An 8,471-nucleotide genomic window follows, 5' to 3' on the forward strand; every position below is an offset into this window, starting at 1 on the left:
GGGAACCTTACATAACGACTTCGTGAGGTTCTTCGCTTGGGGTGATTTCTAGAGAGATTGATCAGCAACCTGGGTCGGAGCAGTGTTGCGGAACGAACGTGTCATTTACTGAAATAGCACGAGAATTTTGGATCAATCTGAAAAATCTCTATCCTTTCCACACACTACTCCTTTCCCCTGCCGAGTGAGTCACGCCTACCCCGAAAGGAAATGGCTTAATGGTGTAATAATAATTTATATCTATTATCGTGGAATAAATGTGTCCTAGCTTCGGGGCTATGATAAAGCAAAGAGTTTAGTCACTAAATTCTTTACTTTCTGCAGCAAATAAATTTCGACGACGAACAAAATAAAATAGGCACAAAGTAAGAAAAAATATTTCAGCGCTCGCTCTTCTCATATATCGAGTAGCGATCATGTGAATTCATCTACTAATCAAGGAAGACGAGCAAGACAAGGAAATATTTGTGAAATAGTTTTCGATCTCCAAGCCATGAACAGCGCGGTCTATGACTCTAGGGTAACGGGCAAAAATTTAGCATGATTGGACGCATGAAAAACAATAACCTAAGTTTGCTGTTTTCGCAAATCGAATGTCAATTGAAAAAATTTGCATGGAAATTGCTCAATCTACCAAAAAGATATTTGTAATTATGAGAATGTTATTTTTTACTTGAGAAAGAATCATTGCAAGCCTAGAAGTCAGTCTTGCAGGGTATGGTAACTTTGACCAAGCATATTTTCATATATTCAATATTAATTAAAAATTTCTTAATGCAATCTCAGGATTATTATTTTACGAATCCAGCTATACCATACAAGCAATAATGTATAGCAATACTTTCAGGAAAAATTGCCGCAACAATTGGCCAGTAAATTTTAAATGTCCTAAATTGCCTATTTAAATTTTCTTCGAACAAAGATTAATTTTCAACTAAAAAAGATCAATTTTAAACCCGAAATGGAATTTTTACATTTTCAAGCAGGAATATTCGTATTATACCCAAAAAAGACCAATTTTATATAAAAAAGTTTACTTTTAAACCAGTTTCATTTCCTAGAAATTCTTGAATGTTTAACGCAAAATGTTGATTAAAAATAAATTGTTCGATTTCCAACACAACGATGAATAATCTTCGAACACATTTATTTTCAGCAATCAAAATTAATTCTTTGCATAATACTTCCATTTTTCAAAGAAAACATCCTTCACTTCGGAACAAACACTTCAACTTTCTACCAAAATAGTTCAATTTTCAACCAAAATGATAAATTATCAACAAAAAAGTTCATTTTTTTACTAAAAGTTAAATTGTAAACTAAAATAAAACGATTTTTCACCCAAAGTGGAATAGGTCCATTTACACTTGAAGAATTAATTTCTATTCGACAAAAGCGAATTTTAAACAAAAAAGTTAAATTTCAAAGCAAAGTGGGGTATATTTAACTATTACAAAAACTTTTGAACTACGAACTTGAACTTTAAACGAAGTACTTGTATTTTTTATTCAGAAAATTCATTTTCTAAAAAAAAGACAAATTCACTAAAGAGAACGCAGGATTTAAAATTAAATTACTTTCATTTTCCAAGAAACACAATAAACTTTCAACAAAACTAGAAGCTCACACACGCGCTTTGCGCGCCTCCAACTACCTACTTGCAATTATTTTATTTAGAAATGAAGGTGCAGAATAAATTACTGCACAACTTTAAACATTTGTATGCAAGTTTGGAAAAAAATCTAAAATGTCTGCCCGTACAAGTTTTCATAGATATACATAGTAAATAATCTAGACTCAACAAGAGTCCAGGTGTCAAGCAATTTAAGCGCCACTAGCACTTGGATAGGTGACCATCTACGACCGGGTTGTGTACTCGAATTTCGAAAAGCCCGCTAAACTCACTTAGTGATTTTTTCAGCTTTCCTCTCACCTGGCCAAATGTGAAAATGCATGTACTTCAAATAAACTTGTATGTAGCAGCAATTGTAATTAAAATGTATTAAAATTGATATAGTGATTTTAAACCCACCTAAGTAACAGAACAATTTTTGATGCGGATACACAGTGATGTGGAATCCTCTGGCGGTATATTTACTCATTCTAAAGGACTCAAATGATGCTTTAGGAACGAGGATGATCCGTGTATGTAGACCTCTGTTTCAGCGTGGTTTTAAGCATTTATAAGCATATTACAATAGGTGATAATAATACTAGTTATATGTTTGACTAAATGATTAATCAGAGTAAAATATATGAAAAATATATTGCAAGAGAAAATATAGCACAAAAAATCCTGATGAAGTAGAATATTCAATTGAAGGGATTATTATACTACTGTAAGAAATTAAGAAAAAGAAAAGAATACTGAAATTCATAAAAATGAAAGTTTTTACCATTACAAAGTTTGTATTCTTTTTTAATTTTTATTAAATATATAGTGCATACATTTTGTTATAAAAATTAATTTTTTTTTAATGTTTAAATGGATCAAAATACAAAAAATATTAAATATCTGAATTTTCTTATGAAAATGATTTGAATAATAAATCATTATTGTAAATCTGCAAAGTATCGCAGGAAAAAGTGATTAGGGATATATTCTTTGTTGATTCCGTAAAGAAATCAAGCCTACTATCGAAAACTCCTCAAACTCTGAGTCAAAATTACATCGCTGTCAAAAATGCATCTGAGTCTCAATTTGTCCATGAAAGTAGTTTAAATAATAAATATTACAAATTTAGTAAGTAACTAATGGAACAAATTAAAGGCTCAAAACAATTTTCCGAATTTTTAGTGATATTTCAGCATACTGTATGCCAGTGAGAAATGGTCGTATCAAGGTCTTAAACAAAGCATTATAAAGCTTTAAGTTTCTAGTTTTGAGATCTTTTAGCAATGAAAATTTCGGAGCTACATGTTCCGAAAAAACCCTTTTGTCTTTGATCGACAATATCTTATAAACCAATTTATCTAATTAACCGTTTTCTTGTTGCAAACTGTCAAATTTTTTGAAAAATAAAGGGTCACGTTTTTTGCGCTTGAACCTGTCCTAATCATGACTAAAATAAAAAGAAATAAAATTTTCGCGCTTTCTCCCTATTTTTCGCAAATACCGCTGAAATTTACCAAAAAAAAATTTGTTCAACAAATTTTTTTTTCTAAGTCTTCCAAAACTTGAAACAATTTTGATTTTCACTACCTCCGGCATTAGCGTTACCCAACACGTACCACGCGGAACTGGACCTTGAGGCATTAGGGTACTATTTTGTTCAGCGACGAGTCCCGATTTTGTTTTCATGGTAACGACCGACGTCCCCTTTTTTGGTGCCGTCAAGGGGGACGGTTTGCCCAACACTTTGTGCGCCCGGTCAGCGTCTACAACGGTGGATTGGCGATGATATAGAATGGCGCTACGCCGACGAAATTTTGACGCTGATTGTGCTGTCTAGAAGAGAAAGGTAAAGGGCATTTATTTTCATGCAAGATAATGCACCGGCACGCCGGACTGTGATTACTATCCTTGCTGTCATATTTTTCATATTACTAAAAACTGTTATTATATGAACAGCATTTATAAAGAAGCGAAAATTTTCACGATATTTGATGAATAGAATTAATATTCCTTCAAAGAATTAATATCTTCTATCAATTAAAAATACGTATGAGAGCATAGAGTCCCCAGAAGAAATTAGGTTTATTCATGAAGCCTATTATTAAAAAAAAATTGTTAAAGTGTAGATTTATTTTAAAAAATTATTTAAATAATTGTAAACGGCAGTTTTTCTTAACAAGATCGAAGTCCGTATTACTATCTGTCATATTTAACATGAAACTTATATTCTCCATGTAGTATTGAAAGTAGTACACTTGTCATACTTAATGATACAATAATAGTACATTTCGACACGTGTGTGAGAGGTGATTATTTATCGAATGACACGTTTTTCGCACGAGCGAATCCAGTGAGAAAAGTCTCATTCACTAAAAATCATCTAATACAAATATCGAACAGTATTTTATACCACGAAAGGAGAAAAAATCATGGCAAAGTTGAGCTTTTGAGGTTAGAGTGGTATAAAATAATATAGTAATAGTTCACGCATTTTCAAATACAAATGCACCTTTCCTTTAAACACCTTTTCATTATGATCAAGTTGTTCTAACGAACTGAAACGCCATGACTATTAGACGAGTCGCCAGAACGTTAGGATAACGTTCTGACCCGATTCGTCCGATAGAGTTAGATTAACAAAAGGTTTCGCGGGGAAATTTTGAAATTTCGAAAATTGAACTCATGTTCCAGGGTTTCATCAAAACGTGCAAAACTTTTCGAGATTGAAGAGGAGTGTCTACGAAATAAGACTATAGTAATAACTCTTATTTATAGCCCCCCCCCCCTCTCCCGCAACGCCCCAAAAATGACCCAAAAATCGAAAAACTACATTTGTTGGTATACGCAGAAAAAAGAAAAGTAAAATTTACTTATCAATAATTGTAAAGGGTTTCTTGTAACCATCACAGTGTAAACTGCTCTTAATAAGAGGGTGAAAATGTCAAAATCACTTAGCATTTCGTAAATGTCACAATGAAATTAAGGTTAATTCAACGGTTATCCTTCAGTAAAATAAAACTCTATTCCCTCGTATTACATACTGAACGACATGTAAATTCACTGAACCGAGATTACAATAGTATCGCAGTGGACATCACCGAAAGGTCGGTACATGCTACCGATCCGATCGGTTTACTTAACTCGCCCCTAAAGTCTCAACGCAACCTATCCGCGCGGAGCACCGGGTGAATTCACGACGCAATCGGCAATGAATGGATTGCTTCGCCTAAAAAACATTCCTTTTTGAAATTTCTGTGACAGTCGACACATTACTCCATATTTCCACTTTGAAAGGAAGGGGTTTTATAAAAATAATACAATTTTGGATGGCACAACTTATTCACAGATCGCGTACGCTTGAGAGTTTATTGGAGCAAGACGTGCTTTTGTTCCGTGACTGTTTCAGCTGACATATGGCCCCGACATTATTTAAAATCAACTTTATATGGGTGCATTATTTTCGTTTTGATTTGTTCAAATTTGTACAACCAACTTCAACCCCTAAAAATTACCCCCTGTAAAAAAAAACACCATGCCGTAGCCAGCGAAACGTCTCGCTGGCCCCGACAATATCCAAAATAAACTTTATATGGGTGCATTATTTTCGTTTTAATTTGTTTAAATTTGTACAATCAACTTCAATCCATAAAAACTACCCCCTGTGAGAAAGCTAGCATGGCGGGGCCAGCGAAACGTTTCGCTGACCCCGACATTATTTAAAATCAACTTTATATGAGTGCATTAGTTTTATCTTAATTTGTTCAAATTTGTGCAAGCAACTTTAACCCCTAGAAACTACCCCCTGTTGAGCAAACGTCATACAAAATCCAGCGCAACATACCGCTAGTCACGACATGATCCAAAATCAACTTTATATGGGTGTATTATTTTCGTCTTAATTTGTTCAAATTTGCACAACCAACTTCAACCCCTAAAAACTATCCCCTGTGAGGAAAACACAATGGCCGGGCCAGCCAAACGTTTCGCTGGCCCCGACATTATCCAAAATCAACTTTATATGGGTGCATAAGTTTCGTCTTAATTTGTTCAAACCGGTGCAACCATCTTCAACCCCTAAAAACTACCCTCAGTGGGAAAAACATCATGGCGGGGCCAGCGAAAAGTTTCGCTGGCCTTGACATTATCCAAAATCAACTTTATATGTGTGCATTAGTTTCGTCCTAATTTGTTCAAATTTGTGCAACAAACTTTAACTCCTAGAAAACAACCCTCTGTTGAGGAAACATCATATCGGATCCAGCGCAACGTGCCGCTAGTCACGACATTATCCAAAATCAACTTTATATGAGTGCTTTATTTTCGTTTTAATTTCTTCAAATTTGTATAACCAACTTCAACCCCTAAAAACTACTTTCTGTGCGGAAAACACCATGGCGGGGCCAGAGAAACGTTTCGCTGGCCCCGCCATGGTGGTTTTCTCACAAGGGGTAATTACTTTTCCAAAAATACTTTTAAAATCGTCATTAATTTTACGTGTTCTATTTTATTTTTTAGGTATTGTAAAATAACTGCTTGAGCAAATCAGAATTGTTGAGACAAACAGAAATTTTTTAAGCATTAGAAACCATGTATCAAAGTTATGTAATTATTCAACAAAAAGTAGCATAGGATACCAATTTGAAAAAAAGTGAACACCTCTGGCTCAATATTCAGACATGTTGTAAATAAACATAAAATAATTGTTTAAATGATTACATAATGCTTTTAGAGAATCTTACTATTCCAAAGAATGACAAAATATTGCGTCACAGAAAAAACTGAAGTTAAATTTTGTTGCATGTAAGATTTCCCGCGGTTAAAGTTTACATGCTATTTGGCGAATGTTTATCCTACGATGGAATAAAATCTGTCGTCTGCTACGGCGTCCTTAGCAGCAATGAGAAAACGGCAATGTATGAGTGAATTCGAGCTATAAATCGGGACACCAGATTTAAAACTAAACAGAAAAGACAAAATTTTTAATTTGTTGCAGGTAAGACTTACAACGGTTAAAAATTAAAAATATTTCAGCAAAAGTTTCTCCGAGGTTAGGAGAATAATCCGGAACTCGTCTACTGCGTGACGCAGAACTGAGCGAATTTCGGTTCTCTCCAATTTAATGAAGTTGAAAGACGATAGATAGCACTGGCGTCGCAACCTCGCTACATCTGGAATAAAAATAGAGCGATTATAAGGCGAAAGATTATCCAGGCAAGGTTAAAAATCGAAAATTATCTTCGATTCATGTATAGCTTATCCCGCAAGGTTAATTTCGGTGAATCTTTCACCTGGAATCGATGTAAAATTTATCTTTCGTTTTTTCTGTGATTTCACTCAGAGAATACGATTATTTTTTACATTTTTTGAGAATAAATAATTGTTTAAATAATTTAAATTTTTCGAAAAAATTGAAAATGGTTTCAAAATTCATGATAAATATTCAACTTGTCCATTATAATTATTTGTACGGAAAAGAAGACAGAAATTGCTAAAAAGTAACAATAATGTGTAAAAATAGGGCAGAATACGTCAAGTGTTCCCATCTAAAATGATTATTTTTTTGGGTCGGGTTGTAATTTGGCTGGAATATAGTTCTAGTGGACCCACAGTAATTCGCCAAACCACAGCTTCATTTATCAAACGTTTGTCAATATATAGGGGCCAGAAGTGTAACTTATTTTAGGATGATCCGATAGGACTTTTAATATAGTGTTTTGGAAAGTTCTTCTTATACGCTTTAAGACTATTATAACAATATATTAAAAAAAATTATATTATTTTTGAAAATAAAAATTGAAATTGATTTCTTGAAAAAAAAACAACATATTTTTAAGATTTTTTTTTCTATTTTAAATAATGGATTTTTTATACTCTTTGAAATCATGTAGAATGAAATAGGGCGGCAAATTTTTTTGGGTCAAATTCAGATTTTTACGCTCGAGGGTACCACGTTAAACTTCCGCAGCGCTCGGGCACGTATACTGTTCGATCTAATGTGCCCTAAAATTATATTTAACTTTTTTGAGATGATCATCTGTGCAGAAATATATAAATTATGTTATATATTCCATCTCATACCTGTTATTTTATTCAGAATAAGCTTAAAAATCTTAATTTAACCAATAAAACATTTGGGGTCCACTTTTTATCCTGCATTATTTCAAAGAGTATAAAAAAGTTATTTTTTGAAGTGGATATTTTTTTTAATCTGGTTTTTTTTCAACGAATCAATTTTAATTTTGATTTTTAACGAGGGGTATCCCACTCAGAACTCATTAGTACATTCGATTGAATTCGTTTTGGAATCATTGGGAGTAATTAGGATTCATTTCATTCAGAATTCTTACAGATTCCCACCTGATTCCTGCCTGATTCCAGACGGAATAATTTGTGAATCCTGAGTGAGATGCCCCTCGTTTTTTAAGAAAAATATAAAATTTTTTTATATATATCGTTATATGATAGTCTTAAAGTACATGAAAAGAGCTTTCCAAAACACTATACTAAAAGTCCAATCGGATCATAGCGTAGGTTCACTAGGACTATAATTCAGCCAAGTTTCAACCCCATCTAAAAAAAAAACTAATTTTAGGTGGGAACACTTGACGCATTCTGCCCCAAATGTAGTGTTTTGATTTTTGGGTTATATTTAGAGCACTGCAGGGAAGGTGAGGGTGGGTTGAAATTAAAAGTTATTAGTATGTTTTATTTTCTTGACACTCATTTTCAATCTCTACAAAATTTGGCACGTTTCTATGAAACCCTGAAACATGAGTTTAGTTTTTTGAAAATTCCAAATTTCCCCATGTTAATTAAACGGGATCTTAAAGTGCCCGGTGGAATGTGTTGATATTTG

This window comes from Belonocnema kinseyi, chromosome 10 (genome assembly GCF_010883055.1).
Source record: "Belonocnema kinseyi isolate 2016_QV_RU_SX_M_011 chromosome 10, B_treatae_v1, whole genome shotgun sequence".
In the NCBI taxonomy this organism is placed as follows: Eukaryota; Metazoa; Arthropoda; class Insecta; order Hymenoptera; family Cynipidae; genus Belonocnema; species Belonocnema kinseyi.